Here is a 24,688-nt window from a genome sequence, read left to right on the forward strand (position 1 = left end):
AAAGTACCTGTTGTATAGCAGGCACTCAATATTTTTAAAATAATAATCAAATAAATGGATTATTGGACAGACTGGATAGATTTTAACCTAGAAATAAGAGGACATTTTGACATGCTGATGGAGTAAATAGAATTCCAACTAGAGAGAATGTGCTCAGAGGACCTGACCTAGGGGACTAATTGAAAGAACTTAGGGCACTATGTCCAGGGACACTTTCTGTCATTGATAACCAATTTCCAATGAGAGCAGGAAAATAACTTCAAAAATACCATTGCACCCTCTCCAGAGATAAACAGGCAAGGTCAAGATATAATTAGAAACCACTTACAATCATGCAGAAAAATAATGGTAGTGGCACTGACTTGATTCATTGTTCTTCCTTGCTTAAGAAAAAGATGAAAGAGAACAAGAGAAGGATGATAAAGAACAGAGTGAGAGAGAGAGAGAGCAAAGAAAAAGGGTGGGAGGATAGGAGGAAGGAAAGAAAAAAAGAAAATCTTATCTTTTATAAAGTTGCTTTCTGTTTTTCATATTCTGAATACATTAGAAAAATATAGACTGAAACTGTCTGTTCAGCCCAATGCTAAATTTTAATTGAAATTAACTGAAATTTAATTCTTCATGAGATATCATCTTAGACAGAAAACTTGTTTAAAAATATTTTTTTTAAGTTGGGTGTGGTGGCTCACACCTATAATCCCAGCAACTTGGGAGGCTGGGAGGCAGGAGGTTCTCTTGAGCCCAAAAGTTTGAGGCTGCAGTGGGCATGATTGTACCACTGCACTGTATCCAAGGTGACAGAGCAAGATCCTGACTCAACAAAATAAAATAAAATAAAATAAACCCTCTCTCTTATACTACGAGTAAAATAGTAAAATATACCTTTAAAATAATTTTATATCTTGAATTCATATACCTGTATATATAATCTCATGAAATTAAAAAAAAAAACCAGGCTAGTATTCTGTTCACCGAATCTGTGTATGTCTCCAAAAGTTCTCAAATGAAGGTTGAAGAGTTAGATGTAATTCTTCAAACTAGCCAATTTTATACTTTACTATTTGAAGTCAGGAAAAGGGATGATCCAGGGCAATGCTAGGTCCTTCTGCTACCAAACTTAGACCTTGATCTAGAAGATCCACTCTTAACCATTTTGTATATTGAGACTACACAAAATATTTTACCTTTAGAACAATTTCAATGAGGCCGGGAGCTGTGGCTCACCCCTGTAATCTCAGTAACTTGGGAGGCTGAGGCGGGCAGATCATTTGAGGTTAGGAGTTAGAGACCAGCCCGGCCAACATGGTGAAACCCCATCTTCACTAAAAACATGAAAATTAGCTGGGTGTGGGGGCGGGCACCTGTAATCCCAGCAACCTGGGAGGCTGAGGTAGGAGAATCACTTGAGCCCGGGAGGTGTAGTTTGCAGTGAGCTGAGATTGTGCCACTATCCTCCAGGCTGGGCGACAGAACAAGACTGTCACAAAAAAAAAAAAAAAAAAAAAAAATCCAATGCAAATAACAAACAAGAGTTTTAAAAATATGGCTAAGTTTTCCCTTTTGCTTCTTCCTCTTTTCTCAAAGTTTTGAGATAGGGGAAGGAATATTCCAGAAGTATAACACTAAACCTATTTTTTTTTTTATTTTTATTTTTATTTTTTTTCTTTTATTATTATTATTATTATTATTATTATACTTTAGGTTTTATGGTACATGTGCGCAATGTGCAGGTAAGTTACATATGTATACATGTGCCATGCTGGTGCGCTGCACCCACCAACTCGTCATCTAGCATTAGGTATATCTCCCAATGCTATCCCTCCCCCCCTCCCCCCACCCCACAACAGTCCGGAGTGTGATGTTCCCCTTCCTGTGTCCATGTGTTCTCATTGTTCAATTCCCACCTATGAGTGAGAATATGCGGTGTTTGGTTTTTTGTTCTTGCGATAGTTTACTGAGAATGATGATTTCCAATTTCATCCATGTCCCTACAAAGGACGTGAACTCATCATTTTTTATGGCTGCATAGTATTCCATGGTGTATATGTGCCACATTTTCTTAATCCAGTCTATCATTGTTGGACATTTGGGTTGGTTCCAAGTCTTTGCTATTGTGAATAATGCCGCAATAAACATACGTGTGCATGTGTCTTTATAGCAGCATGATTTATAGTCCTTTGGGTGTATACCCAGTAATGGGATGGCTGGGTCGAATGGAATTTCTAGTTCTAGATCCCTGAGGAATCGCCACACTGACTTCCACAAGGGTTGAACTAGTTTACAGTCCCACCAACAGTGTAAAAGTGTTCCTATTTCTCCACATCCTCTCCAGCATCTGTTGTTTCCTGACTTTTTAATGATTGCCATTCTAACTGGTGTGAGATGGTATCTCATTGTGGTTTTGATTTGCATTTCTCTGACGGCCAGTGATGGTGAGCATTTTTTCATGTGTTTTTTGGCTGCATAAATGTCTTCTTTTGAGAAGTGTCTGTTCATGTCCTTTGCCCACTTTTTGATGGGGTTGTTTGTTTTTTTCTTGTAAATTTGTTGGAGTTCATTGTAGATTCTGGATATTAGCCCTTTGTCAGATGAGTAGGTTGCGAAAATTTTCTCCCATTTTGTAGGTTGCCTGTTCACTCTGATGGTAGTTTCTTTTGCTGTGCAGAAGCTCTTGAGTTTAGTTAGATCCCATTTGTCAATTTTGGCTTTTGTTGCCATTGCTTTTGGTGTTTTAGACATGAAGTCCTTGCCCGTGCCTATGTCCTGAATGGTAATGCCTAGGTTTTCTTCTAGGGTTTTTATGGTTTTAGGTCTAACATTTAAGTCTTTAATCCATCTTGAATTGATTTTTGTATAAGGTGTAAGGAAGGGATCCAGTTTCAGCTTTCTACATATGGCTAGCCAGTTTTCCCAGCACCATTTATTAAATAGGGAATCCTTTCCCCATTTCTTGTTTTTGTCAGTAAACCTATTTTAAAATATACGTTACTCATAGAATTATTAAAAAATTTTGTGAAATAATTAATTTATTGATCTCCAAAAAATGGTAAATTATCTCTACTTATTAGAGATAGTTACTGTCTCTAAATAAGATATTAAATAAATAAGATGTACTTATTATTTCTAACTCTTGAATTTCCATTACTCCCACAGTAGAGAAGACTCTGGAGGCTCTCACTTATCCTATAGATACTCTGATAACCTTTCAAATTACTTTCCTGGTGGTGACCAGAAAATCAAGCTTTCCTCAAGAGGCCACTTTTCTTCCCATATTTATGCACATTACAATTGCAAAGATGTCTTTTCCACCAGGGACATTTATTTACTGACTTATCTAATGCAATTTGTCAGCAAAAAACAAAAGGAGTTCACATATTTTGTGATTACATCTTGGCTATAGTAATGTTGTGTTTGTTGTAATTGATGTTATTGCTTTGGTTTGTTTTCTTAACCTTTATCATTTTTATTCTTGTCAAAATAATACATTTTCACATTTATACAATCAAGTTGTCCTGAGAGGCTCATAATGAAAAGCAGCAGTTCAAGTGATAGACCTCCACCTCCCTCACCAGTGAAAACTGCACTCAATTGCTCAGGCTCTTCTGATATTTATCTTCCATTTTCTCAATAATCTACTGATTTCTTGATTTTTGTCAATTTAGAAATTATTAGCAACCCCCTGTGTAAATATGAGGATTTCATTATGTTACACAGTGCACATCTAGTATAGTTAGATGACTGTTTTTAGAAATGTCAATGTTTATATGAAGATGGTATATATATAAATTATTATATATAATATATATAAATTGTTATATATTATATATAAATTATATATATTATATGTAAATTATTATTCACAGAAATGAAAAGTAATGCTAAATATCTATATAAATAACTTTAATTTTTTCCTACACTCCATCAGATAACATTTACCTCCCCTCTGACTTCATTTTTCAACCAAATACTACATTATATTAGATCTTTTATTGTGTTTTCTTTTCTGTCCTGGAAACCTTTTCCCAGATCATACCCAACTGGTCCCTCGGCCTTCTGTGAGCTACCTTCCAAAGACTTCTCCTTACCTTCCTCCTGAGATGGATAACTTGTTTCTCAGACACCATAATTTCTCTTTCTTTACTCTCTAGTTTACTTGCTAGTTTCCTGAAGCATTTATTTAAAAACTGAATGAAAATGAAAGTTTTTGTGATCTGACATGAATATGATTTCAGTCTATACTTACACTTGACTGATTTTTTTGAGTATGAAATCCTAGGTTGAAGATAATTTTCCATCAGAATTTCTGTTTTCTTTGTCTTCTATTCTCTATTTCCAGATCTCACATTAATAAGATACTGAACTTTCTAGGTAGATCTTCTGGGTCTACCTGCCTTTGCCTCATCTTTTCTCCAACACTACACTTTGGGTCTATATTGTAAATGATTTATTTGCCCTCATCTTTCAATTCTTCCATTGATTTTCTATTGTACTCCTCATTTCCAAGAGCTATTTATTTTTAATTTGCAGGTGATTTTCTGTTTTTTTTTTAACTTATGCAACATTTTCTTCTATCTCTCCTAGTATATCTATTATAGCTAGGTTTTTATTTGTGAACTTAAGGGTGCCCTGGGAAGAAGCAGACAATTTTATTCTTATTTTATTTTACCGTTTTATTTTATTTATTTATTTTGAAATGGAGTTTCTCTCTGTGGCCCAGGCTGGAGTGCAGTGACACAATCTCTGCTCTGCCTCTGAGGTTCAAGCGATTCTCATGCCTCAACATTACGAGTAGCTGGGATTACAGGTGTGTGCCACCATGCCCGACTAATTTTTTTTTTTTCGTCCTCTTAGTAGAGATGGGGTTTCACCATATTGGCCAGGCTGTTTTCAAACTCCTGACTTCAAGTGATCCTCCTACCTCAGCCTTCCAAAGTACTGGAATTACAGGCATGAGCCACCGTGCCCAGCCCCAGCAGACCATTTTCTAAGGAAATGGCTGTATATGATGATATTTTCCCCGGCACTGTTTACTTTCTCTAGAGAAGTAAATCCCAGTTTTGCCTGAGGATTTATATTTACTACCAATGTGTTCTATCCACAAACTGGGGAAGACAGACATTTAAAATTACTTCCTGGTCCAGCTCCCAAACTCCTGCTTGGTAGGGGTAAAAAAAGAGCCCTGGCTGCTGGTGACATGGCCACATCACTGCTCAGGGTTGTGCCTTTTGCCCAGTGCTCATGTTGTTTCCATCTGGTACCTCATCTTCACCCTTCACCATGTTCTCCTCTTGTTTGTATATTTCACTAGGCGCAGTTTAAGCCCTAGCTTAATCTTGCTGTCTTCAACTTTTTTGTGTTGTAACTTCCACAAATTTATGGATATCTCTAATTTATCCCTATTTTCTATCTTCTCTTTGTTCTCGAAAATACACACACATACACATGCACACACACACACAGAGAGAGAGAAAGAGAGAATCATTTTAGTTTTCCCTTAGGAAAAGATGAGATCAATGTATATGATCTTCTTACAATCAGAAGTTTCTTGGCTGTGTTTCAAGTTTATGAAAAGTATTTCTTTTAATTCTTGTTAAACTACTATATCTCTCTAATCCGATTACATACTTGTTCCAACTCAATAAAATACCAGAGAAAAATTTTTCTAAGAGACATTTAACATTTTTCCTATTGATAACCAAATTTATTTTCATTGCCTATTTTTAGTTATTGAACTCTGTTTCGTTATAATATTAAAACTTTAAACATATGCCTTTCAATACACATGGCAATACAATGTCTTAAATGGAGAAAGGATTATAGTAATTTATAATGATCAACCAGGTATCATCTGTTATAGTGAGTATTTCTAAAACAACATCAGTTAGGGGCTTGATGACCCCCACTTTATAGGAGACTTTCTTTGAACACAATACTTTTTCCTAAATTACTAAAACTTATAGTCTGGAGTGTGCAATGAAATTATAACACAGTAGTTTGATATTAGCATTTATTGTTGTGTTTGAAATGTACAGGCATGATAGGTTTTAAACTGCTATTTGTACTTGGATAGCTGAGGTTATGTATGAACTCAGCTGTCCTCACTAGCAGAGAGCACCTAGGAGCCATCTCTTGGGGACAGTCTGAGGCAGGAGATTACACATTTAGGCAATGTGCCTTATATTATTTCTGCCAAAGCCTCCTAGGAAATATTGTTCCTTGCCTGAATACACAAGAAAGTACATACTCTTTGGGAACTGGCAAGCAACCAGAACAAATTCATCCCCCTTTTGTCTGTTGTCAGTGTGCACCTCATCCTTCCTGGCATGTTGAAAAACAGTAGGGCTTTACTCTCCCCTCTGGCTAGGGTTCATTCTCTTGTTTCCCCAACTCTGTTTATTAAGAATAGCATATATCACTAAAACATACTTTAGTTTCACTCATTGCATCAGTAAGTGTCCAGTTAAGAAAAATGGAGACCAACCCAGCTATTTTGATGATAACGAAAGTCATAGGACAGAGAATTGTTTAAATAAGTATTGAAGGATTGAAAGGGAGAGAACATAAAGCTAACACAGAAATAGTAACTATGGAAACTGCTACCATCTTTGAGACTGTTGAAATGATGAAGGTTACTGTAATTTAGAAGCTTGTAGAAGCCTTTATTGAGCTGGGTCTCAGATCCCTGAGAAGGGAACACATCACTGCTACTTTTGATACTCAGAAGTTCTGGGGAGCACTCCTTTCCCCAAGCTGCGACTCAGTCTTCTGAGGAGAGCTGAGTCCTGGCTGCTGAACTGAAAATTAAAACTAACTGCTGCTACTGAATCCAATAGCTGCAGCCAGGGTGGAAAACAATAGTTGGAGTAATGGGAACAGGAATAGGAATCAAACAAAAAGAAGTCTCTTCTCTCTCTCCTTTCTTCCGATCTCCTTTTGATGTTCCCTCCAGTGAAGCCCAATAGAGAGCAAGCTGACCAGGAAGAAAAGTAGTCTGCAGACTCCCAGTATCACAAAGCAGAGTATGGAAGGGTGAGCTTACAGCAGACAGTTAAGAGCTTAATAACCATCAAATCTACAACTGTGTAAAAACTCCTCTTTCAGGACAAAGGGAACTGACTTCTAGTATAACTACTAGAAGTAGTTACCTAGGCAATAAGTCCTTAAAAAGATTAATTCATAATTTGAGTCTTATACTAAATTTTACAAACACTATACTCATGCCCTCCAAATTTGGGCAATTCAAGACATTTTCTTTGGCTTACTAATTTAAAAAATCCAGGATAATGCTAGAAATGATTTCAATGGCTCCATTATCAGACTGATGAATTACTGAACAATGATTATGGTCTCCCACTCTCATTCTCAGGTGAGCAGAGCCACAGTCCTAGTTCTTTGTGTTCTACTCAATTCCTACAGATTGTTGCTACCTTACTTACCCTCTGGACTGAGTTTTCTTCAGCATACTAAGTATACACAAAGTATTACTTGCATTACTTGAGATCTTTAAAGAGAAAATTTTTTAGGTTCTTTCAAAGAGTTCAAAGCAGAAGCAATCTATTTTGTGCTTCCTTTGGCTCAAGTCTTCTCTTATTACTCAAGAAGGACTTTTGCCTTCCATTTGTCTACCAATTTCTACTTTTATTCTTCTGCCTTTCTAACAGGATGCAAATTTTATTCAAGATACTGATGTAGTCAGGTTAAAACTACATTTTTCAGCCTTTTCTTTTCAATGAAGAATTGTTATGTGTCATCATTTAAAGGTAGATGAGAGGAAGGCAGATATCTGATTTCCTGTGCTAGTCCAGGAAATATTTTCTTACTTTCCTCTTTTTTTTAGGTTCCTGCCTGGAACATAAATAGAAGGCTGGAGCTAGAGCTTCTATCTTATAATGGTGAGTTGAGCAGGAGAGAGAAACTGGTATTGAAAACAAAATTAAAGAGTAAGAAGATGGAAAGAACATGTCTGCCCTGGACCACCAACATTTGTTGCTGTGTGATAAAAATAAGCTTCCATACTTCTTTGATAGGAAACTTGAACCTTCATAATTGATACACCATCAAAAATATTGCATCAATATTATTCTAATTCAACCATTTATAGTGGAACTTCTACTGTGTGTAAAGTACTACCCTTAGCAATATAGATATTACAAGATGAAAAATAATACAAGAGTTTACTGACCTTAGGGACCATATAATATGCTGGAGGAAGCAAACATATAAGAATACAATTATGATAAAATGTTTATTACCAAAACACACGTATTGTTTTTGTAGTTTTGGGCCGGAGGTCCTCAATGGTTATAGTCTATGCTAGGTCCCAAATTCCTTGGAGGGTTTGATGGTGGCATAATGCCTGCCACACCTGGAGAAAGGTAGGCATTTATCTACTGGCCAACCCCAATTCAGAAACATTTAAACAAAGGACTTAAAAAAATCATTCCAAGCTAGCTAAGTTTATATGGCATAAAACCATGATGCCCAGTTAATAAGTAATAGAGCCAGGATTCAGACCTGGTCAGTCTGTTTCCAACTCTGTACTTCTAAATACACTGCTATATTATTACTCACATGGCTATTGCGAGGGAAGACCCTTGCTTGATTATGATGTCATATTTTTCTTGTGAGTTCTCAGTATCTTATGTTCATCTGCCCATGAACATAGCAAATTTACAAATAAAAGAGGATTTATTCTGCTTTTGTGCCAAGAATATAGCTTGAGATTTTTTCTCCATATCCAACATGAACAGATCAAATGAATAGCAAATATACAAAAACTCCAACATATTGATGGGGAAAAATGAAGGTAGTATGTTTTAAGATAAAAGACAGTGCAGGTTATAGCTCTGATAAATAGATAATGAAATACAGGATTACAGAGAGCTGATACAAGGCCTAAAACTAGAGAATAAAATATTAACCAAACCCGATTTAACTTCAAACACCAACTACTTAATCATAAATTCCAGTGTAGTCCCATATCTGGTTGAGGGCTCCTGCAACACAAATGGAAATTAAATGCTTGCTATAATCGAGATATAAGCTGTGGGGCATGGAAGAGGAAGTAACTTATCCTGAATGATAGGTCAGCTTCAAGAAGCAAAACGCATTCGAATCTAGCCTTTGAGCACAGGTAGATTTAAACAGAGAAGATATGTGCATTGAGGCAGTCAAAAGATAAACTGCCCTTGAAGCATTCAGCAAAATATTTATACTTTCAATGTTCCATGCACTGTGCTAAAAATGAGATTAGTATTATAGAAAAGAAAAGACAGGTTCACACAACAGATGATACTTGTATGGGTTTGTAATGCAGGATGCAAGCATGAAATAGAAGCAGATGAGTTTGGAAACATAAAGTGACATCAGATTATGGTTAATGGATTTTCTACTCAATGCAAACATTTTCTCTTTCATGGGTTGAATTCAAAAAATAAAATGTGTAAAGATTTTTGAAAGTTCACAATAAGCCAAGTAACACTGTGTAACAGAAGAAAATTGCCACTGCCAAACCCTTTTCTTTCTTTCGAAATGCGCTTGTATGCAGCAATGCATCTATAATATAAAACATTTCTATTTCCATTGAAATAAGGAGAGAAACACCACCTTTTATGAAATTTATAGTTTAAAATTCGATAAGTACAATGATCACAGTATTACATGTTCTCTCTTAGCCAAAAGCAAAGCCAAAGTTTTGTCTGCAAGATTGGCTTATATTTTATTTATTGGAAAACACATTGACTTCTCCCATTCCCAAACTTCTATGGTATTAAATACTATTCAGCTCATTGCTCAATCTTTCTGGAGTCTTCTCTGTTTTCTTTTTCTATGCATTTCATTTACTTATGGAATTTAACTTTCATAAAATTATAGTAAACGGTTCCTGTTGACTGCATTCTGAACTTGCACAGCTACATTTTAGGGGTCTGTATGTCATGGTTCATACGGTCTATAGTTTATTGTTGTTCTTTGATTCCAGTACTAATTCTGTTTTGTAAGTCCTGACTGAGGTGTGGCTTGCAGAAGCAAATGACCAATAATGTGTGATAAAAGCACTGGGGAGAAACACTGAGCAATTTCAATTGAGGGCTTGACTTGGCTAGTCCCATTCTTACAGAGAGAACAGCAGAATTTGAGAAACACTGGCTACTATGTTTACTTTATTTCCATTTTTAACCCTCCTGGACCAAAGTTATAGAGGAGAAATATTAGAAGAGAGTGTAGGGGTAAAGAAGTGAAATAAGTTAGAAATTGTTTATGGTTCTCACATGTACCCTAAAAAATATGCTTCTATAAGCTAGCAGAGATGTCGTATCAGTGAAGTCTCATCAATAGAGTTATTCTTTTTCAATTAAGACAATATGCATAGTATAAAAATGTATTATACAATAAGATAACACTTGCACTTATTATATTAGAATATATTCTTTTATTCAACTTAGAGAATGAGGACTTAAGGAGAGGACAAATATCAGACAGAAGTTCGGGGCAGGGGTGATGGAAGGAAGGGATATATGTCCAGAGCATGAGAAGGGGCCAGAGTTGAGATTCAGGGTTAATAGGACTGTGGGAATTTTGGAAAGTCAGTGAGGTCAGAGAAATAAAATGTGGACCTAATGTTTCCCTATTTGTTCTTTAGTCTAATGATGTAATAGTAAGAGACATGTTTCTGGAGTCAAATTTGGATTGGTATGTAGTCTCTGGAAGGGACTTACTAGCTGTGTGACAATGGAGGACTGACACTATGATTTCTACTTCATGGGATCCATGCATATATAATCCCCTCTCTTTTAATGTGGGAGGGGACAATGGCTTGCTTCTAATCAAGGTAATATAATAAAGGTGATGGGATGTACTTCCATGAGAGCATTACTAAGATTTTATCCCATCTTGCTAGGAGAATACCTCTCCCTTCCTGGATTTGAAGAAGTAAGTGGTCTTGTTAGAAAGGCCCATGTGGTGAGAAGATGAGGGTGACTGCTGTCCAACAGCAAGAAAATGAGATCCTCGGCTCACCTAGCCATGAAGGACTAAATGCTGACATCAACCACATAAGCTTGGAAGTGGATTATCCCATAATTGAGTCTCCGATGAGACTGCAGCACCAGCCAAGGCCTTTATTTCAGCCTAGTGAGGCCCTGAAAGAGGGGATTCACTAAGCTATGCCCTGACTTTTGAGGCATAGAAGTTGTGAGTTAATAAATGTGTATTGTTTTCAGCTGTTAAGCATGTGGTTAATATTGCTATATGCAGCAATAGAATAACAGTGATCTTGTGGTATGTTACTTAACATCTCTAAGCCAAAGGATTTTTTCATCTCCTTATAATGTTCCTCAGTGTAGGCTATTTGCATATCATCAAAGTGAGGTCCATTTAAAAAAATCTACACAGTACTAACACCATGAGGTTCAAGATTGCAGCTCTCTGACTCAAGTTCACAAAGAATAAAATACACTGGATTCAGAGTCTTTTTTTCAAGTGTTTCTCAGAATACTAATTTTACTGGATATTTATACTTGTTACAAGAAAAGTGTGTCTAGTGAAAAGTAAGTTTTAAAAAAGCAAGCTAGCTACAGTTAATTGGATTCCTTTATTTCAGCTTTTCAGATTCTCTAGTGTACATTGAGAATCTCTGAAAGGGGATGGAAACTAAGAACTTGACCAAAAATAGTCTGAGAAAGTACTCAATGAAAAGATATTAATTTCCTAAGAAAACCATTCGGCATCTGTTTCAACAGAAAGATAAATGGGTGACCTAGGTCCCCAAGGCTTACAATGTAGAACACATCTACAGAAATTTCAGAATTTGTGTAATGCAAAAAAAATTCTCTACTTTAATGCCTACCATCCTTAACTGCTCCCAAGGCTGAGTACACTAACAAAGCTATAACACCAACCTGATGCTACCAAGGAAAGCAGTCCCAGGATACAATTTCAAAGCCACAATTTTAGTTGCACATAGCTGACTTAACACTTAATGTAAAAGGTGGAGCCTTGAATGTCACCTCTCACATCCCAGGACTAGCCACTCCATTCTTCTAAAACTGCCTGGGACATCTAACAATGGTGGGCAGAAAATCTGATGGCTGCATTTCATAAATGATAGTTGCATAATCCAGCAGAGTCCTGTAGTATCCGGGAGGTCATATGAAATCATCTGAATGAGAAGGTACATTTTCAGGTAGACCTAAGAGGATAAACCCTAAGGGATTACCATTGGTAATCAAACTTGGCCCTCTTTTAACCTTGCCTCTTCTAAGCTGATTAACTTTGCCCTGAGGATAAAAGCATCTCTGAGTAACTTTCCATGTCAAGTTTACTCCATAAACACAAAATAATTTGAATAACCCAGATTTAAAATGTATTCAACAAAAGCATATATATTATTTCTCCTTGTAAGCACATGCATTACCTTTCCTCATTGCAATCTCATTATTCACGATTAAAAAGCATAAAGAAGAAGTGCTAAAATTACTTTGTAATCCCACAAGTTAGAGATATTTTTATAGATTAGATCAATTTTTAAGGATATTAAAAGGTTTTTCCTAAGTCATTAAATATCACTTAAAGGATAAATTTTTATGTGTGCATAGTATTCCATTAGGAATAAATCTGAGGATTATATTTTGTATTTAGAATTTAGTTAACCATCCTCCTACTGCATACAACTTAGGCTATGTCAGATTATTACATTGCTATAAATAACCCTATCAGTGGTATCTTTCTCCTGAACATTTGTCTGTACCTTTTATTATTTATTTTGGATAGTTTCCCATAAGTGGATTTTTAAGGAAAAGGACATAAGCTTTATAAAATTATTTTAATTTTTAAAATTATTGTTTTTAATTGACAAATCATAATTGTATACATTTATGAGGTACAATATGATGTTTTGATAAGTGTATACAATATGGAATGATTAAATGCAACTAATTAACATGGCCATCACTTCAATTACCTGTTGTTTTTGGAACTGAGATGTTTGAAATTTACTCTGTTATTTTGATGTATGCAATACATCATTACTAACTATAGGCTTGCTGCTGTGCAATGTATCTCAAAAACTATTCCTCCTGTCTAACTGAAACTAGGTACCCTTTGAGTAATATTTCCCCATTCTCTCTTTTCCATTTGCCTCAGCCTCTGGTAACCAGCATTCTGTTCTCTACTTCTACCAGTTAGACTTGTTTTCGAATCCAAATATAAGTGAGATCATGCAGCCTTTGTCTTTCTGTGCCTACCTGACTTATTTCACTTAACATAATGTCCTCCACGTTGTTGCAAATGACAGGATTTCCTTCCTTTTTAAGGATTAAAGGTAACAAGTAATAGCAAAAAATGTGAAGAAAGAGTACAACCAGTATATTGAAGAGACACCTGTACTTCCATGTTCACTGCAGCATTATTCAGAAAGCCAAGACAAAAGAATCAACCTAAGTGTCTATCAACAGATGAATGAATGAAAAAACAAAAGTGGTATATGTATACAAAGAACATGAGCCTTTTGAAGGGTCTTTGTATGTGTACATATAAATATATACTAAGTAGTATACATTATATGTAATATATATTTATACTACATATAGTATTTACCAATCTCTCTGTATATATTATATATATTTATCAAACCATTAACAGAATGTTGACAATTTACCCTCTATTACTAAAGTATGCAAATATTCCTTTCACTGAGATCGAAACAGCAAGGGATAGCTTCCCCAATTTAAGATGATAAATAAATAAATAAATAATCTTAAATTTGCCCCAAATTTAAGTTTTAGATTACTAGTAAAATTAAACATAGGTTTATGTTTACTGGCCATTGATATTTCTTCTAACTGGATCAACATTTTGTTTCTTGTATTTTCATTAATTATCACGTACAGACTTGATACTTGGAACATAATTTTGCTTCAAAGAGTATTCCAGGTTTATCAATTACCTTTACATTTTAATATGATATAGTTTATATTATTATACATACATAATATTTTTATACATATTTAAAACATTCTTCTTATTACTTCAAAAACAGGCATGTCTAAATTTTCTTTTTTTAATTTTTAATTATTACAGATACATGCTAGTTGCCCATATTTATGGGGTACGTGTGATATTTTGATACAAGCATACAATGTGTAAGGGTCAAATCAGAGTAACTGGGGTCCCTGAAGCATTTATGATCTCTTTGTGTTAGAAACATTTCAATTCTACTCTTCTAGTTATTTTGAAATGTACAATAAGTTATTGTTAACCATAGTTGTTTTATTGTACTACCCAAAAGCTACATTTTATTTCTTGTGTTATTTTTGTACCATTAACCATTCCCTCTTTTTTTCTCTCTCCCCACTGCCCTTCCCAGCCCCTGGTAACCATCATTTTACTATCTTCATGAGTTCATTTTTTTTTTCTGACTCCCACATGTTAGTGAGAACATGCCATATTTGTCTTACTGTGCCAGGCTTATTTCATTTAACATAATATCCCCCAGTTCCATCCGTGTTGTCGCAAATGACAGATTTCATTCTTTTCAGGACTCAATAATATTCCATTATGTATATATACCACATTTTCTTAATCCATTCATCCATTGATGGACAGTTAGGTTGCTTCCAAATCTTGGCTATTGTGAATTGTGCTGCAACAAACATGGGAGTGTAGACATCTCATCAACATACTCATTTTCTTTCTTTTTGATAAATACCCAGCAATGGCATTGCTGCATCATGTTGTAGTTCTCTTTTTAGTTTTTTGAGAGACCTGCATACTGTTCTCCATCACGGCCATACTAATTTACTCTTTCACCAACAATGTATGAATGTTCCTCTTTTTCTACATCCTCACCAGCATTAATTATTGCCTGTCTTTGGGGTAAAGGTTATTTTAACTGGGACGAGATGACATCTCATTGTAGTTTCCATTTGTATTTATCTGATGATTAGTGATGTTGAATATTTTTCAGTATACTTGTTTTTCATTTGTACGTATTCTTTGAAGAAACATCAGTTCAAATGATTTACCTATTTTTAACAGGATTATTAAAAATTGGGTTGCTTGAGCTGCTCATATTTTCTGGTTATTAACCCTTTGTCAGATGAGTAGTTTGCAAATATTTTCTCCCACCTGTGGGTGATCTTTTGACTTTGTTGATTGTTTCCTTTGCTGTAGAGCTTTTTAGATTGATGTAAGCTCAATTGTCCATTTTTGCTGTGGTTGCTTATGCTTTTGCAGTCTTACCGAAGAAATCCTTGCCAAGAAAGATGCCCTGGAGTGTTCCATCAAAGCTTTTTCCTATTCATTTTACAGTTTCAGGTCTTATATTTAAGTATTTAATTCATTTTGATTTGAATTTTGTATGTAGTGAAAGAAATAGGCCTAGTTTCATTCTTTTGCATATAGATATCCAGTTTTCCCATTACCATCTATTGGAGAGCTTGTCCCTTTCCCAATGTAGGTTCTTGGCTCCTTTGTCAAAAATAAGTTGACTGTAAATGTGTGGACTTACTTATCAGTTCTTTATTCTACTCCATTTGCATGTGTTTCTCTTTTCATGTCAGTACAATACTGTTTTAGTTATTATAGCTTTATATTATAATTTTAAGTGAGGTAATACAATACTTCCAGTGTTGTTCTTTTTGCTCAAGATTTTTTTTTTTTCCCTATTTGGAGTCCTTTGTGATTCCACATTAGTTTTAAAATTATTTTTTCTATTTCTGTGAAATACGTTATTGATATTTTGATAGGGATTGCATTGACTGTAGATTTCTTTGGGTTGTATGGACATTTTAACAATATTGACTTTCCTAATCCATGAACATGGAATATTTTTCTATTTTTTGAGTCCCCTTCAACATTTTTAATCAAGCTTTTAAGATTTTCATTGTAGAGATCTTTCACTTTGGTTAAGTTTATGCCTAGGTATTTTATTTTATATGTAGCCACTGTAAATGGTATTACTTTCTTAGTTTCTTTTTCAGATGATTCACTGTTGGCATTAGAAATGCTAGAGATTTTTGTATGTTGATTTTTTATCCTGCAACTTTACTGGATTTATCAGTTCTAATAATTCTTAGGTGAAAACTTTAGGATTTCCTAAATATAAGATCAATGATACAAAGAGGAACAATACAAACAGGAACAATTTGACTTTCCAGTGCTATGCTATGGATTTCCAGTACTATGTTAAGTAACAGTGAAAAAAATGGGCATTCTTTTCATGTTCCAGTTCTTGTTTTTTTTTTTGTTTGTTTGTTTTTGTTTTTTTTTTTTTTTTTGAGAGAGAGTCTCACTCTTTTTCCCAGGCTGGAGGGCAGTGGCACAATCTCGGCTCACTGCAACCTCCGCCTCCCAGGTTCAAGCGATTCTCCTGCCTCAGCCTCTCAAGTGGGATTACAGGCGCGTACCACCGCACCTGGCTAATTTTTGTATTTTTAGTAGAGATGGAGTTTTGCCATGTTGGCCAGGCTGGTCTTGAACTCCTGACCTCAGGTGATCTGCCCACCTCAGCCTCTCAAAGTGATGGGATTACAGGTGTGAGCCACTGTGCCCAGCTCATGTTCCAGTTCTTAGAGGAAAGGCTTTCAGCTTTTCTTCATTCTCTATGATATTAGTGGTAGATTTGTCATATATGGCCTTCATCGTGTTGGGGTATGTTCCTTCTATACCTAGTTTTTGGAGAATTTCTTTTTTCTTTAATAATGAAGAGATGTGGGATTCTATCAAATGCTTTTCTAGTATCCATTGACATGATCATATGGTTTTCATCCTTCATTCTGTTGATGGGAAGTAGCGTGTTTATTAATTCATGAATGTTGAATCATCCTTGCATCCCTGGGATAAATCCCACTTGATTATGATGAATGGTCTTTTTAATGTGTTGTTGAATTGTGTTTGCTAGTATTTTGTTGAGAATTTTTGCAGCTACGTTCATCAGAGCTATTCAGCTATAGTTTTTTGTTTTTGTGGTTGTGTCTGTGTCTGGTTTCAGAAAATAGATTTAAAGACAAAAACTATAGAAAGAGATGCAGAGGGTTATTATATAATAAAAAAGGGATCTTTGCAGCAGGAGGATATAACAATTGTAAATACATATACACCCAATACTGGAGCACTCAGATATATAAAGAAAATATTATTAGAGCTAAAGAGAGAGATAGACCCCAGCTACAATAATAGCTGTGGATTTCAACACTCCATTTTTATTATTGGAAAGATCTTCTAGACAGAAAATCAACAAAGAATTATCAGATTTAATGTTACATTATCAGATGAAATGTTAGAGAACATTTTATCTAGCAGGTGTAGAATACACAATTTTCTCCTCAATACATGGAACAGTCTTAGAGATAAAGCAAATATTAGGCCACAAAACAAGTCTCAAGAAATTCAAAAAAATCAAAGTCACATCAAATATCTTTACTGATCACAGTGGAATAAAGCTAGAAGTCAATAATGAGAGGAACTCTGGAATACAAACACATGGAAATTAAACAATATACTCCAAAAGACCATTGGGTCAATGAAGAAATTAAGAAGAAATTTTTAAAAATACCTGAAACACCATCCTGGCTAACACGGTGAAACCCCGTCTCTACTAAAAATACAAAAAATTAGCCAGGCAAGGTGGCGGGCGCCTGTAGTCCCAGCTACTCGGGAGGCTGAGGCAGGAGAATGGCATGAACCCAGGAGCCAGAGCTTGCAGTGAGCTGAGATCATGCCACTGCACTCCAGCCTGGGCGACAGAGCAAGACTACTTCTCAAAAAAAAAAAAAAAAAAAAAAAAAAAACTTGAAATAAATGAAAATGGAAACATAACACATCAAAACCTGTGGGATATAGGAAAAACAATACTAAGAGGGAAGCTTATATAGCAATACATGCCTATATTTAAAAAGGAGAAAAATTTCAAATAAGTAACCTAGCAATGCATCTGAAAGAACTAGAAAAGCAAGAGCAAACCAAATCCAAAATTAGTAGAAGAAAAGAAACAGTAAAGATCAGAGCAGAAATGAATAAAATGGAAACTAAAAACAAATGTAAAAGATGAATAACAAGTTAGTTTTTTGAAAGAATAAAATTGACCTTTTAGCCAAATTAAGAAAAAAGGAAAGACCCAAATAAGTAGTGAGAGATCAAAGAGGAGACTCATAATTGATACCATAGAAATTCAAGGATTATTAGAAACTCTTATGAGGAACTATGTGCCAATAAATTGGTAAACATAGAAGAAATGGATTAATTCCTAGACATATAAAATCTACCAAGATTGAGCCATGAAGAAATCCAAAACCTGAATGGTCCTATAGCAAATAAGGAGATAGGAAAAGGTCACAAAAATGTCCTGACCAAGAAAAACCTGGTGAACTTGATGGCCGAACTGCTAAACTCTAACAAACATTTGAAGAATAATTAATATCAATGTCGTTCAAACTATTCCAAAAAATTGAGGAAGACAAAATACTTCCAAAGTCATTCTAAGTTTTGTTTTATTAACTACTTTATTTCTTCTTCACTCAAAAGTTCTTTGGTAATACTATGTCTGTTAATACTAGATCAGTTAAAAATATGCTTATAGTTTCTTTTACTTTTTCAGTTCTTCACTATTTTATCTTTTGTATTTTACTTTTTAATATACCTGAAATTCATGTTTCTTGACAATGTACAATTGGTGACCCTATCTTGAATTTTTTTTTTTTTTTAAATGGATTCTCACTCTGTTGCCCAGGCTGGAGTGCAGTGGCGCAATATTAGCTCACTGCAACCTCTGCCTCCCGGGTTCAAGCAATTCTCCCACCTCAGCCTTCTGAGTAGCTGGGATTACAGGTGTGTGCCACCACACCCAGCTAATTATTTTGTACTTTTAGTAGAGATGGGGTTTCACCATGTTGGTCAGGCTGGTCTCAAACTCCTGACCTCAAGTGATCCGCCTGCCTTTGTTTCCCAAAGTGCTGGGATTATAGGTATGAACCACCATGCCCAGCCTATCTTAATTTTTTAGTAAAGCACTCAGCAGTAGTGAGGATTGGTGAATAAGATATATTCATCTACCAGTTGCAGGAGTATAAAATCTTTTATCTATACTTAAAAGAAGTTTTGAAACATATGTTTGGAACCTTAAAGTATCTATGTATTTTATAACGCAACCCCATGCCTAGCAATATATTACAAAGAATTAACACACATTGTGTGTTAGTCACACAATGTTGTTCTTTATAATATATTACCTATTTTGTAATTGCGTAGAGCTTAAAGGTCCAACAGACAGGCATATTAAAGCTACATAAAAATAACAAGAATGTTCAATTGTTATAAACAATGCTTTCAAAGAATATCATTTTGTAGTTTTATGTCTAATGACAATACTTTCAGAGATTTCACTATTTTCATATACAGTCTCATAATATTATTATAAAGGAGATATGACCAGCTACCTGACACATAGTAAGGGCTCTCTAAGTAGTAACTATTATTATTATTATTGACTTTTAAAAATCTATTGTCTTCACGTGCAACTCAAAAATTACTATCAGGAATACTATTTTTCCCCAAATACTTTCCACAACATTTGTCAAAATGGCTAGAACCTATTTAAGACTCATTTCTTTACGATTTGATCTTTCAATTTCAAAAATTCTCAACCAAAACATAAAATAAAATAAAATAAAATAAAAGCAGTATCTCATTCAGGAACCCATATATCCCACTCTCCTGCCCTGTCTTCCTCAACCTACCTAGTTGTCTGCCAGGGAAGTAATCTTTATGAAAAAAATTGAAGAATGGCAAAAAGGCAGGAATAAAGCATTAAATTATTTGAGCAGTTGTTATTGATATACATTTTTATTAAAACCAAAATATCTGTATGAATTTGTTAAAACATGGAATAGATCATACGGGCATTCTCCTACACAATTTGGGACATTTGGTTAGAAAAAAATGAGAAGTATAAGTTTAAGAGGCTTCCATTTGCTGTCTTAGCTGAACTTGGCTATCATGTGTTCTCCAGCTGAGCTGAGAGTCAAAGACAGAGGTTAAAGTAGAGCAGTAAACCAAGGACGGCACTAGAGCACAAGGGAGAATGCTGACAGAGGCTTCCTATCATTCACAATCTCTTCAACTTGCAAATAGGCATCAAACCAAACTCCAGTTAGCTTCCACTGTGCCTAGCAGAGTGCTAAAGACCTAGAGGCTGCTCCTGAAATGGTAACCTGAAGAATGAATTGCTATTTATAAAGAAAGCCTGTAATTAAGTACTTTAGCTTCCAAGCACAATAAGCTACTTTTCAATGGACAAATAATAGCTGTCAAGTGATTGTTCCCTCCACACACACCCCCATCCCTTGAAACCCCTCACACCCACTGCCAAAATTTACCTGTAACACCTGCTAGAAAAAACACTTTTTTTGAAGCATATTTTAAATCTTCAAAACAGATATATTCTGGACATTTAAATGCTCTTTTTTACTTTTTACTTTTTTGGTTGCATACACACACCACATAAAAATAAGTTCAAGCAATTAAGCCTAACAAAAAGGCCTTTTCAAGAAAAAAATAGATAATTGGAAACAAAGCAGGCTATTTATTTTGTTTTATTTTGCTTTAATTATAAGGATAAATACTTTTGTTTCAATCTTTATTACAGAGAATAGAATCACTAAGTCAAAGATGTTTCTATGAGTCTGACAACATGTATTTAAGAAAACTCTTATAAAAATAGTAATAATCTTCCCTGTGTTTGATTTTTCTAAAGGAGGTTAATGATGATTATTACACAATCATGATGCTGAAGCCACCAGTTCTCCTCTACACATCATCAGCACTTTAATGGCAAATCGATTTGTAACCAGTTAAGAGTTGTAAAGTTTATTACATGTCTCTGTTGACTTCTCAAGTATATAGGCTATCAAAAATAGGGCATGGGTCTTCTGAACTATAGAAGTATTAAATTGATACTAACAGAATGCCAAGATGTGATAAAACATTTATATATATATATATATGTGTGTGTGTGTATGTATATATGAAGATTTTATATATATAATCTTCAGTCAAAGAGACTGTCTTGAATAAAATTTATATGAGAAAAATATCTCTTTATAAATATATTGGCCTATTTGTAATCTGAAGCACAGAAAGGACAAGCAACTTGATCAATGTACCACAGTTATTAAGATGCAGGAATGGGATTTAAACAGAGATATGTCATACTTCTAGTTTATATATTTAAACTCTACCTTACGAACAGTTATATATAAATGTACAAGCATAAACCATCTTTCTTCTTTTTTCTTGCTGTTATTTTAAACTTCTTCAACAGGCAAGCTGTTTTCTTACTCCTGGATGAAATCTCAGACTAATCCGAGTCTTTCCAGTCATAAATGTTAAACATTTCTCAGGATGCATCTCGTCCAAACAATAGTTTTATGCCATTAATCAAAATGTTCAATATGGTATAATCATCAAATCTTGAAACTTAGCCAGCTCTTTCCTTATTGCCTCTGGTCTATGAGATACAGCAGTCTGGGCCTGGTCCTCAGAAGAAGTACACCTGCCTTACAAGGCACCACCACTCTTCTTTCACTACCAGCCGCAAAGTTGAGGCACCGTCTACTGTTTCTGAGTTTTTCATGTATGAGTCAAACACCAGTCCCTTATATTCCTCCAAGCTTCCTGGTTCAAATATTGAGATCAACTTTTAGTTCTTTAAGGAATCTCCACACTGTTTTCCATAGCAGCTGTCCTAGTTTACATTCCCACTAGCAGTGTAGAAGTGTTCCACACCAACATCTACTACTCTTTGATTCTTTGATTATGGTCATTCTTACAGGAATAAGGTGGTATTGCATTGTGGTATTGATTTGCATTTCCCTGATCATTAGTGATATTGAGCATTTTTTTCGTATTTGTTGGCCATTTGTACATGTTCTTTTGAGATTGTCTATTCATGTCCTTAGCCTACTCTTTGATGGGATTGATTTGTTTTTTTCTTACTGATTTGTATGAGTTTGTTATAGATTCTGGATGTTAGTCCTTTGTCAGATGTACAGACTATGAAGATTTTCTCCCACTCTGTGGCTTGTCTCTTTACTCCGCTGACTGTTCCTTTTGTTGTGCAAAAGCTTTTTAGTTTAACTAGGTCTCAGCTATTAGTAGAACTACCATTTGATCCATGAATCCCACTACTGGGTATCTATCCAGAGGAAACAAATTCAGTATCCGAAAAAGATACTTGCACATGCATGTTTATAGCAGCACAATTCGCAATTGCAAGATCGTGGAACCAACCCCAGTGCCCATCAATCAATGAGTGTATAAAGAATCTCTGATAAAAGTTTCTTTATCCTACTCAGCTATAAAAAGGAATGAATTAAGAGCATTTGCAGTGACCTGGATGAGATTGGAGACTACTATTCTAAGTGAAGTAACTCAGGAATGGAAAACCAAACATTGTATATTCTCACTGATATGTGGGAACTAAGCTATGAGGATGCAAAGGCTTAAGAATGATACAATGGACTTTGGGGACTTGGGGGGAAGAGTGGGAGGGGGACAATGGACAAACGACAACAAATATGGTGCAGTGTATACTGCTTGGGTGATGGGGCACCAGCTTCTCACAAATTTCCACTTAAGAACTTACTCATGTAACCAAATGCCACCTGAACTCCAATAACTTACAGAAAAATAAAATTAAAAAATAATTGAGCTCATCGATTATTTTTTCAACTTACATTTGCTGAGTATCTACTATTTGGGAGCCATTGCTATTGAACCATGAACAAGACAGACAAAAATATTAGTTCTTATAAACAGGTTAATCAAACCAGGACATTTTTGAGAGTAAAAGTGAGAGTGAAAGTGAAAGAGAATGTTCTTTATAATTGTATCATGACATCAGGCATAAACCAAACCAGAACACATGGTCACCTACAGAGAGGAAATTACATGACACGTGATTAGTGTTATTTTTAACTATAGTATAGGCTAAGAGAGATGGAAAGAGCCAGGATGAGTATAGAGCTTGTCATTTTAAACATGGCAGTCAGGCGAAGTCTCACTGCAGAAGGAATATCTGAGCAAACACTCATAGGATGGGAGGGAGTGAGCCATGTGGATAAAAGAGATAAGAGCATGCAGGAATTAAATGAAGGGTCCATTGTGGGTGTGTGCCTCCCATGTTTAAGGCAAAGGGCAGGAAAGCAGAGTGACTAAGGAACTTCAAGTGAACAAGGGAAGGGCTTGGATCAGTGAGGCAAGAGGGAGAGGAAAATATTTATGGCTTCATAGGTATATGTAGATTGTTGGCTTCTGCTCTGAGTGAGATAGAAGCACACGGTTTTTGAGCAAAACAATGGCATATTCTGACATGTTTTAAAAGGGCCCAATTGACTTTTGTGTTGATATAAATTATACAAGTAAGTTTGGAATCAGAAAAATCAGACAAGGCTTTTGCAGGAACCCAGATGAGAGATGATAATGACAGTCTTGGGGAGGCAGCATGATGAGGGGAAATGATCAGATACTGGCTATCTTTTGTATATATTTCTATCAGAATATCCTGATGGAATACAGGCAGGATATGCAAGGGAAAATGAAGACAAACTTGGAGGGATATCATCGATGGTTTCCTCAAAGTTCCTCGCAGTTTACTTGAAATGAGAAGAGATACTTTGCAGGGTATGGGAGAGAGAAGGGAAAACACCACCGCACTCTACCAAATTTCTTCAAATAAATTTCCTCTCTAAACCTCTTTAACTTTAATCATTTTATAATGGTGAAGAAGATACTGGGATGAGGGTCATAATATTGACACTGTGAAAGTACTACACAGATGTGGTGGCACCTAACTTTGGAATACAAGAGTATTAGTCCACTATTATTTGATTATCATCCTTTTGGTAACTCAGCTAAATAGACAAATACATAAGCATGTAAACATGTACACATGCACACACAGACACACACACACAACAAAATCAAGATCATATCTCTGATATAAATTTTAATGTTTTTTATTTGTACCATCATGTAATTAAATACTTTTGAAAGCCTGAGTCTTTCACTGTTGAATTACTGTATAATGTTGCTGAAATATGTATTTAATTATTTTCCCTCCATTAGACATTTAGAATTCTATATTTTGCTATGATAAGCTTTCCTGTGTATTAATCTCTGTACCCATATCTGAATATTTTCTTAAGAATTCCGTCTAGATATAATATTAGGCCAATACAAAACATTATTATAGTGCTTGATACAGTTTACATAATTAATGTTCAGAAAAGTAATTCCAATTTATATTCTCAACAGCAATGTATTAGTAGTTTATTTCATTGTCATATTAGCATCACTGGGTATTACCTTTTCTTAAAACTTGGAGTTTGCTTGCATTTTTTTTTTTCATATTCAAGCTGGTTCATTGAGGTATAGCAATGAAAACCTATAGCTGTACGGTATGTTATTGTAAGTTAAAATATATATTAAGTAGAGCTAATAGGTAAGTAAACTTAAAATACGTATAGATGTAGCAATGTAAAAAGATAGGTAGAATACATATATAATTTTTAATATCCTTTCCAGACTTAAAATTCCATGCTCCATGATATATTAAGGAAAAAGTGTAAACTGTTTGTCTCAGGTAAAATCCTATATGATGCTAATTCTTGACAAAGTCCAAGATTTAAGTATAGCT

Source organism: Pongo abelii, chromosome 9 (genome assembly GCF_028885655.2).
Source record: "Pongo abelii isolate AG06213 chromosome 9, NHGRI_mPonAbe1-v2.0_pri, whole genome shotgun sequence".
Lineage (NCBI taxonomy): Eukaryota > Metazoa > Chordata > Mammalia > Primates > Hominidae > Pongo > Pongo abelii.